The 10,621-nt window shown below is 36.7% G+C and overlaps 1 long non-coding RNA gene across 1 annotated transcript in view; it reads right to left on the bottom strand.

The window, feature by feature from the left end:
* Positions 1–1,389: 1,389 nt before the first annotated feature.
* The window catches only part of LOC135224111 (uncharacterized), a 9,279-nt gene continuing 47 nt past the window's right edge, over positions 1,390–10,621 (bottom strand). Inside the window, exons 1-3 of the long non-coding RNA XR_010316618.1 lie at positions 10,511–10,621; positions 3,864–4,005; positions 1,390–1,526 (exon numbers count right to left, since the gene is read on the bottom strand). The exon at positions 10,511–10,621 is cut by the window's right edge and continues 47 nt beyond it. This is a non-coding gene — a long non-coding RNA (uncharacterized LOC135224111). The remainder of the gene's footprint in view (positions 1,527–3,863; positions 4,006–10,510) is intronic.

Genomic DNA, 10,621 nt, shown 5'->3' with positions numbered 1-10,621 from the left:
TGGAACTCTGAGTATGAATGCATCATACGAAAGTAATGACAAAAGCCTGCGCTATAATAATAAGGCTTAGAAGGAACAGAATGAAAGTTTCCAATGATATGGACGATGAGAAGGATTTAAGCTTCTGCCGGAAACAAAGGAAGGAGACCAAGGGGGACGTGAAGGCCTTTATATGGAGGTTTAGAAAGTAATGAGGGAAGGAGCCCATGCAAGATGTGAAGGACTATACATGAAAACAGCAGATTGAGAAGAGGAGAGAGCAAGAGTGACGAGAAGGCCTTAAAGACATGGAAGTTGCAGATAACAAGGAATGGAGACCAAGGAAGACGGGAAGGCGTCGCCCTGTGGTAGCCGCATGGAATAATGATGGGAGGAGACTAGAGAAGTATTACTTATGGTGATTCGCAATGAACTGATAGTGAGCCAAGAAGAGAAGGACGAAGCAGTAGAGAAGAAAAACAAGGAAAAGGCAGACAACCAAACAAAGTAGAAAAAGAAAAAAATAGAAAAGAATAAACATAAAGGAAATAGCAGATTAATCCATAAACAAGCGCGAAGCAGCAGAGAAGAGAAGGATCTGAAGCAGGATAAAGGAGAAGAGAAGGACCAGAAGCAAGATAAAGGAGAAATATGAATGACCAGAAGAAGGAGAAATATGAAATGTAAAATTAAAATAATAAAACCTGGACAATCAAAGTTTAAACTTCCAGTTCCTCTAATAATAATAGAATTAAAGATAGGTTTCAATAATCCATGACTTCACAAGTTTGTTGTTCATGTTCCATTTTCATCTACCCTCAAAAATCATGAGAAGACCTCTTACATGCACTTCTAGCATATGGAGACTGAGATAACGCTGAAGTGAGTCACTATCCACACTCCTACCAATACAAACCCTGTATTATACTATCAGGTCATGGAGAATGTACAAAATTTTATGCGAAGTTTTAGTATGTGCAAAAATTCTGCAAGACCTGATAGCATATGGTATAGGGTTTGTAATGATACTGCTTGTGGATAGTGAACCACCCGAGTTTTGTAGCAATCCTTCACATTCTAGTAGTGCATGTAGCCTTCCCAATTCTTGTGGTCTTGTCTCCAACAGACACTCTGGGTAGCCTTCCCAAGATTGTTGTGGTCTTGTCATCTCCAACAATCACCGTGTGTAGAGCCCCCTTAATTCTTCTGGTTTTGTCCCTCCCAGATTCTTGTCATCTCCTACAATCACTCTGTAGCACACCCCTAACTCTTGTGGCTTTGTCATCACAAACAGTCACACTGAAAGTACATGTCGGTGATATTGTACATTTTTCTAGTTTGTGGCAGAATAGAGAAGCAGTTCCATACGTCTAGCAGAGTTGTATATCTTGATAATAAATGTGACCTTCTTCAGAAACTCTTTGTCTTGCATGTACAACCATTCTTGAAGTTCCTGTAGTATATGGAACGGTCCTACGATTCATGCGAGTGTTTCCGACCCTCCTCAGCCACGTATTGTACACCCATTAACATTCCTTGCATGTAGTCTGTAAATATATTTAATTATTAGTTTTATACCTTAGTCTGTTCAGACTAAGTTCCAAATGAGACATTAAAATTATGCATGATTATTAGAACAGAATTTGCACGTTACAGCAATCTGATTTAATTAACTGGTCAGCACAGTACTATAGGAGAATAACAAACCCAGTAATGGGTAAAAATTTTTTTTTTTTTTTTTTTAATTCTGACAAACAGGGATATTCCTAGAATTAGAATGCTTAATCTGGTCAAAAGTTTTAGAGAACACTGCTTCGAAACAGCAGCCCAACAAATAATGACAACCCAATCAAATATAGAGACGAAAGTCATACATATGCAAGGCCACCAAAAGTGTACAATCATTGTGATCTGAAAAACTAATCACAATACGGATATAGTTTATATTATGCCATTTATATAATACTTAAAACCACAGATACCAATAAGTTGAATTCTTGCAGACTTTATAATTAGTTTTATCTTAAGTTTTATCTTAAATAATTTACTACACTTCAATGAGATTACACAGCAAGCTGAAACTATCTGGAGGCCACACAAGAGTGTTGACAGCCAGAAAGGAACTGGTTATAACAAACTGATAAAAATCAAGACTGCTTCAATTCACCCACACTGTGAGACAGTCATTCACACAAGATCCATCCCCAGCAATATTCTATTCCAACAGTCGCCACCACTTCATGGGCATAAAATCTCAACATGGCCGTCCCATTTGTGTGCTTGGGAACAATGTACCACAAAAGTGCAACCCCAGGAAAATCTGGAGAGTACAGGGAAAAATAAGCGTTAATGCCATATTTTTTCTAATCTACAAATATGCTGGAAATTAATTACGTACAAGCTAAGCAAGCCACAGATAAGTCTAAGGGACAGGTAGAGTATTTGAAAAGCAATGGATATACTGAATAAACTACTACATAATGCATGAAGCAAAAATATTTTATTTCCTTTGAAACCAAGAAGCATTATGTACAGTAAATTAATAAACCATTCATCTATATAGGAAAGTGAGCAATGATTCAATATAGGAAAGTGAGCAATTATTCAAATATGCGTTATCTGAAAACAATCATTTACTGCACCTCAATGTTAGTACATAATGAGGTGAAACTATCTGATATGCAGCCCTACAACAAACTTGAATTCTGATTATTTTGAGAGAGAAAAACCAAGCAAAATAATACAGCATCAGTTCAGGAACCTGTTCTAACTTAGGTGTGAATAATTGAGACAGAACTGTGAGCCAATCCAGAGGTAGTGGCCAGCACCACTGGATTTCAAACCACACTAGAAATCTCTTGAAACATCAATAAATATTAGATAAGCACGTCAAGACATCACGAGGCTGCCTAACTCAACCCTCAGTACCCAAAGGGATAATCTCTCTAACTGTAAAAAGTTGTTACTTCAATGTGCTGATCCTCCAACTTTTGTTTAAATTAGACCTGGCAACAATGGCCTAATTCTTCGCAAGAAACACTGGTCAATAACCGGCCAAAATGTTTCTTTGTCCCTCAAACGGTCTGATTCAGCAGTGCACTCCCAAGCCTTCAGTTATTTAAAGAAGTGAAAAGCACTTCCCATACAAAGTGTGTGATCACAAAAACATAATTACTAATTATACATTAGGAATTTCAAACCCTAAATCACATTATACATCATATTTCTCCTTTCTGTGACCAATGAAAGATCTTCAAGCATCACTGTCAGCTACCAACTGCTTTTTCTTGAGACCCCAAGTAAAATATTAATGAGTATGGGGAGGGGGTGTGGGGGCTCACATAGCTAAGCAGTTGACTGCTGGATGGAAGAGGTGCCATGCTGGTTGAGTTGTCAACTATGCATACTGTCACCAGTTAAGCTCCTCAGTGGCGTGATCGGTATGGTATTGACCTGCCATCTCGGTGGCTGCGCGTTCGCTTCTCAGGCATTTCACCGAAGTGTTAGAGCTGTGTATTTCTGGTGATACTTCGGAAGTCATGTAAAACCGTTGGTCCTGTTGCTGAATAACCACTGGTTCCATGCAACGTCAAAACAGCATAGAAACAAAATACTGTCGCCAGGAGTCAAACAAAAATGGCATGCTACCAGAACCATTGTGTCAATCACCATCAATATAATTATGTTTGAGGACATATCCTTGAGAATACAACAGTACTCTCATGCACACTATATATACGAAAGACTCAATTAAGCAAATGCATTCCAAAAGGCATCTTATACATTATAAGAATCTGAAAAAAGTGAATGTTGTAACAACAGAGCATTCATACCAAGTAGGCTACAATAGTGGCATGCTAAAACACATGAATACTCTAACTTACCTATCGTGAGTGTTATTCACAAGACCTATCCCCAGCAATGTTCCATTTCAAGTCACCAGTATTTCACTTGCATAAAACTTCAACATGACCTTCCACTTGTGTGCTTGGGAACATAATCACAAAAAAGCAATCTCGGAAAAATCTGGAACGCATAGGGGAAAATAAGCGTTGATGACATTTTCAAATAAGTGGTGATGCCATATTTTTTCTAATCTAAAAATAAGATGGAAATCAGTTACAAGCTAAGTAAGCTACAGGTAACATGTTAAGTGACAGGTTGTGTATTTGTCAAGCAATATTTATGGTGAATAAACTTTATAACAATATATTTAGCAATAATATTTAATTCCTCTGAAAACAAGAAGCATTGTGCAATAAATTAATAGACCATTCCATCTATAGTATAGGGGAGCAAGCAACGATTCAAATGACATAGGGTAATTTATCTGAAAATTATTTACTGCACTCAGTATATACAATTTAACCAGTAATTTATAGAGAAATAACCTTTGCCCACCTGCAAGTAATAAAACTCAGATATAAGTGGCTCTTCAAGTCCTATTCAGTCTATGTGCTGTCCTATACCTTTTTTGTAATAACCAAATAATCAGGAATAGATTTCCACAAACTTTCATTCAGTAGCCACGGGGTGGCATTAGATTTGTAGAATATTAACTTTATTTACATTGGACAGCCATATCTGGCCAACAGCTGATGAATTCTACACCAATGGGTGATATCTAAAGAATTATTTTATTGGAATCTATCCAAATTAACAGTGAAGCCCTATCTGTGACATGTTGTGCACGCAGGAAAGACACCATGGTAGTTGAAAGTTAACAGGTTTTGATAACAGCAATTCACATGGGCCTCTTAGATTGAATTTTGTGAACTTAACCTTCACTCATCTGGAAATATTTTGTTAACCTATTAGATTGGCCCAACCCCTTCAGCATAACAGCAGCAATGAAATGAACGGATTGACATATAAACTTTGGGGACAAAGCCCAAGTATACTGGAATCCCAAAGGTATTCAGCACTAAACATGGGGACCCAAGCAGGAGTCCAGACTACTAATGACTATAAGGCCTTAATTAAGTGTCTGGTTGGGTTAAGGGTACCCATTACCTTACAAGATACTGATGAAGATGCCAGCAAGTATGCATGAAATTTAACCAGATGTTTTTCCTTCAAGTGTATAACTACCTAGGTCTGAACAGGGAGAGAGGAGTCTCCAAGGTGGGGCCAGAAAACAAAAAATCATGTTGGATGAGTAGTCAATAATTAGGTTATAATGCATCCATAAACAAAATTGTTTTTCCCCATCCCAAAGACGGGAATGGGACAACTGGTCGCGACCGACTTGCCATGGCCCAGCTGGCCGTGGCCGACTGGCCGCAGCCCAACTAGCCACAGGGGCCGACTGGCCGCAGCCCAACTGGCCGCAGCCCAACTGGCCGCAGGGGCCGACTGGCCGCAGCCCAACTGGCCATAGGCGAAGAGATGAGAGAAAAAAATTTATTTCTGTCTGTCCGTCTGTCTGTCTCTGTCTCTGTCTCTCTCTCTCACAGAAAATATTTAGATACACTAAATCTATAAGACGAAGATATTTGGATGCAGTAAATGTCAATTAACGAGTAACATCGAAACAATGCTATTTTACTTGAACGATTTTTAATACAGTAAATGTCAATTAACAAGTAACAAGGAAACAATGCTATTTTACAAAAATGGTTGTAAACTATTTTTTCTCCCTTTTTTGGAAAGGCTAGGATTACCTATTTAGGAAATATTGATTTTAAGTTTAGAGTTTAAAATAATCAGTTACAGTAAACCTTCTATAATGGCATCAGGTATACTCTCACAGCGAGGCAAAGGAAAGTTTGTGAGAGATGGCTATATATACGTTTTTGATAGACATGGAGCTGATAATATCACAGTTTTGGAGATGTGAAAGGAGAAGACTATGCAATGCGAGAATACATGTAAGGAATGGCGAAATTGAAAAAAAATATCAATGAGCATTCGCATAATGCTGACCCCGCTGAAGTAGAAAAAGGAAAAATAGTATCGAAAATAAAATTGCGGGCTTCAGAAACAATGGACCAAACATCTGTTGTGATTAACGAATGTTTAGAAAATGTTAATGAAGCATGCCAAGGAGTCATGCCTAGTCATAGCGCTTTGCGAAAAATGGTGAGAAGAGAACGTAAAGATTTGTCTGCATACCCTCCTAATCCTACATCTTTAGAAGAATTGGTTATTCCTGTTGATATTCAAAATTATGGATCGGAGAAATTTATTCTAGCAGACAACCAAGATTCATCTTGCAGAATCATTATATTTGGAAAGGAAAGCAATACACATTTACTTAAAGAAGTAAAGAATGTTTTTGTTAATGGGACGTTCAAAATCACACCACCGCTTTTTTGTCAAGAGTATGTGATTCTTGGTGAATGCACGGTGGTATGCATCCGTTTATCTACGCGCTGCTTCCAAATAAACTACGTACAACTTATGATATATTGTTTTCTATGCTTTTAGAAATTCAACCAAGTCTACAGCCAGAAGTAATATACTGTGATTATGAAATAAGGCATTTCAAAAGTCTCCAATATTATTTCCCATCCACTAATATTAGGGGCTGTTTTTTCCACTTTGCGCAGAATGTCTACAAAAATTAACATCTTTGGGATTATCTCAACAATTCAATACTGATGCCAGTTTTGCTCTGCGTGCTAAAATGATAATTGCCTTAGCATTTGTACCACCCGATCGTATTACAGCAGCTATAATGGAATTAGCAGATGACCTTCCACAGAAACTTCTAGAACTTCTAGTTTAGCTGGAAGACAATTATGTTGGAAGAATGAACAGAAGGGGCAATGGCAGACGTTCTCCCCTTTTTCCGTTACACATTTGGAATGCTTACGAACGATGCATAAATGATGAGGATAGAACCAACAATCATGTCGAAGCTGCTCATCGTAGGCTGCAAAATGAACTAGGGATGCAACATCCAACAATATGGAAGTTTATCGATAGTTTGAAAAGGGTGCAACGAGGACGAGATCTTTATTACGAACAGTTGATTGCTGGTCAAACACCGCCCATAAAATTGAAAAAATTCCGAGAAGCTGATGCTCGTATAAAATCAGTGGTGCTACAGTTTAAGAACATAAATATTTTAAGAGTATCTGAGAGGAATTGCTCATAACTTCTCTTAAGATATATAGTTATGTAGCTGCTATTTTAAGCAGTTTTTATATTCCAATAATTCAACTTTTTAATGAAATTAAATTTTTTTTTAATTATCTTTTATTTCCTTGATTTTTTATTTAATAATTCAGCTTCTTAGTGAAATTTCACTATTTTTTATCTTTATTTATCTTTTATTTTCTTAAATTTTTATTCCAATAATTCAGCTTTTATGTAACTTCTATGTAATTCAGCTGTTTAATAAAATTTACCTTTTAAGTATTATTCTTTTCTTAGAGAAAACCTCTTTTCAAAAATGATATGCATACATGAAATAAATAGTTTACAACCATTAACAATAATTACAAAGTTCAACAATGTACTTAAAAAAGGAAACAATCCAATTGGCAAAGTATCAAGCTCATTTAAAAAAAATGAAAATAGTTTACAACCATTAATAACAATAAATACCAGTTTTCTTCGAAAGAGTTTATAACCAATAACAACAATCACAAAAATCAAAAGGGCATTTAAAAAAAATTAAAAATAAACACTAGTTTCCTTTAAAAGATAATACAAATCTCTCTCCCTCTCTCTCTCTTTCTTACCGCTGCGGCCAGTCGGCTGCGGCCAGTCGTCCCCAGCGGCCAGTTGAGCTGCGGCCAGTCAGCCACGGCCAGCTGGACCACGGCCAGTCGGCCGTGGCCAGTTGTCTAATACAGAAAAATGACTAAATTTTTTTTCCTTATGGAATATGATGGATTAATAACTTCTATAACGTCTACGTTTTGAAGGTGTCAAAATGCACATTCTTCCAGAAGTATTACACAATTGTAGCACTTGCACAATTTTTCCATGTGAAGTTCTAAGATGTTTTACTTGACACATCAAACTTTCTAATGGTAGGTGAGAAGTATCAATGGTAAGTGTAATAATGATGCAATACATGTTTTGAACCAATGTACATTAATTCCTTCTGCTGAACAATGACTCAACCTCCACAAAAGCCATAAAATAGGCTTATAATATCTGCATTTCCTTCTTGTTCCACCTCCCAAGTTTGTTCATGACATTTAAGACCCAGTATCTTGAGTTTAGGTATTGTTACAAAGCATTCCTGTAATTCTTTCTGATATGCAGTACTCTACATCAGGTTAGGATGTACTAAAGTGAGGGTTCCTTTGATTCTACCTCAGTAAAAACTAAAAAAAATCCATAACATCCAAAATAAATAGATACATAAGCAATATAACATAGTAATAGATAGTAGCAGGTTCCTCTTCCTCTTACATGAAAGATATTAATCTTAAAATATTGAAGATTGTTTTATTTCAAGTTTTGTGAATCTTTATATTAATGCCACCTGCCAAAATTCTTTACTAACAGATACTGTATTCAGCCTAGTTATAACTAAAATACTTTTATGTTACTGGTGGTTAGACATATTTGGCTTAATTTTTTTTATACTTGAGAGCTACTCTCAAAAACACCAGGAAAATACCAGAAACCATTAATATTTAAAGCAGCCACCCAACAATAAGTCACATCACATAGCCTGTAGAGGCCAATACAGAAGCATTAGAAAAATTATGCTTGAACTATCACTGGGAAAAAACTGAGAACAAGGAAATGAAAATGAATGCTGCCCATTATGACAAGACTAACCTGCCATGTAGCTTTCTAATAATTATTTTAATATTCATAAGGTACTTTTTCTTTTCTTTTGTTCTAAAGTCCCCTTAATATACAAAAGACAACCGCCATAACATCAGAAATTTCTTCTTATTCACATATGTACTACTGTCTTTGTTTCAACACTCATGCCAGCAGAGCTGATACTCAACATCATGTTCTATGAGTGGGCTTGGTATTAAAGTAAAAATTAACCACTGTACTATCTACAAAACTTCCCTCAAAATTAAACCTTACACAACATGAACAGCAACTAAGGGCATAAACTGATATTATATTCTCACACCTCAACGGACTTAGCATCCTACCTGCCCAATGAGGTTAAGAACACCAAATCTTTCAAGTGTAATGTATTGTTTCATCAGGCCTGGCTAGCACTTTGCAAACAAATACTGTAACCTGGTTTCCTTTAATGGGGCCCCACAACTGATCAACAGTTGATCCAGTATTTATCACAGTAATAAATGGCAGTTAAAATAGCAATAAAAATTACTACAAGGCATTAATAATTCAATTATGCTATAAGGACTAGCCTTGAAATTACCATTTTAAGGTAAAACTGAAGACTATTGTGGCCCTCTGACACAGTAACTGCCATTGATAAAATTTCGTTAGACCCCAGCCAGACATTTTGGAAGACTCCAGTTACCCAGTTATGTGTGAATAACTATTTTGGGTTTTTCATGCAAAAATGAACCTAAGTACACAAAAATATCAACCTAACATAACCTAGGGGCAATTACTGGTTATAATTTTGCCGTATTAGCTATGGAGGGGGCCCGGTATGATCTTACTTTAAAGTCATTTATCTTTTTCTCTGGGTAATTAATGGTAAGGTATAATGTGGGAGATGGCTGGAGTCTTCTGAAAAATAACCTTGTCTAGCACTAGCCCTTGGGGATGAACATAAATACACGGACAAAAGATGACTATCATAAAAAAATATCTTAGATTAACCTATTTTTTTTTCTTAAGTTAACAGAGCATAAACCACAAACATTCACACCAGTAACTAATGAATTTGTCCAAGGTTTAAGGGCCAGCACATTTCTGATGGAGGTAATATAGCTAATCATTATATTCTCCTGGAGGAAGCCTAAAAGCCCATTAATTTGATTTAACCAGCCAAACATTACATTCTCTAATTGGGTCCAATTAAAAATCAAATTACAGCTGGTACGCCCAACATTGGGAACCACTGCTAAAGCTTAATATGCCTTTAAGGGTCGTAGGGTAACCATTGGTCCAAAAATGCCTTGGTAGATCTATATTGCTATTCCGCGGCGGCCTAGACTATGGCAGCTGCGGTTTTTCAATGCAGATTTACCTCCTGAAAAATAGTTTTAAGTAATATTTATTCGGACGACTGTAATTAACCCCCAGGGTCCAGTACTAAACACGTTGAAATACATTGGACGCCCCAATCCCTAGTGGATGTCGTATCCATGGTTACGTTCCTTGCAGTCCGTACGGAACTATTCTTTAGAATTACCAATGCCTTTAAGGGTCATACATATTTAGGGTAGTCATTGGTCCAGACGAGCACAAGACATGATCCCTCAATTACATGAAAATTCCACTTCACTGGCCGGTACAGACTTTCAACTCACTCATGATTATACTGAAATATTAATAACAAACACCTCATATCACCCAATCAAGATGACACTTCAAAAAAAAAAAAGAAATTAATAATGGTGTGGGTATTGCCCTATTCTAACAGAAACAGGACTACCTATATCAGACAATTTCTTACCTCACTATAATTCATCTCCAGGATGGTAGCCTTGGGTATGATTTGTCTTTAAATAATGGTTCGATTGCCACAGACAAAATTACATACTGCTTTTAGTCCAATGGTTACCAG

Source organism: Macrobrachium nipponense, chromosome 10 (genome assembly GCF_015104395.2).
Source record: "Macrobrachium nipponense isolate FS-2020 chromosome 10, ASM1510439v2, whole genome shotgun sequence".
Classification (NCBI taxonomy): Eukaryota; Metazoa; Arthropoda; class Malacostraca; order Decapoda; family Palaemonidae; genus Macrobrachium; species Macrobrachium nipponense.
The sequence above is the reverse complement of the archived record's forward strand: the minus strand, read 5'-3'. Positions and strand labels throughout refer to the sequence as shown.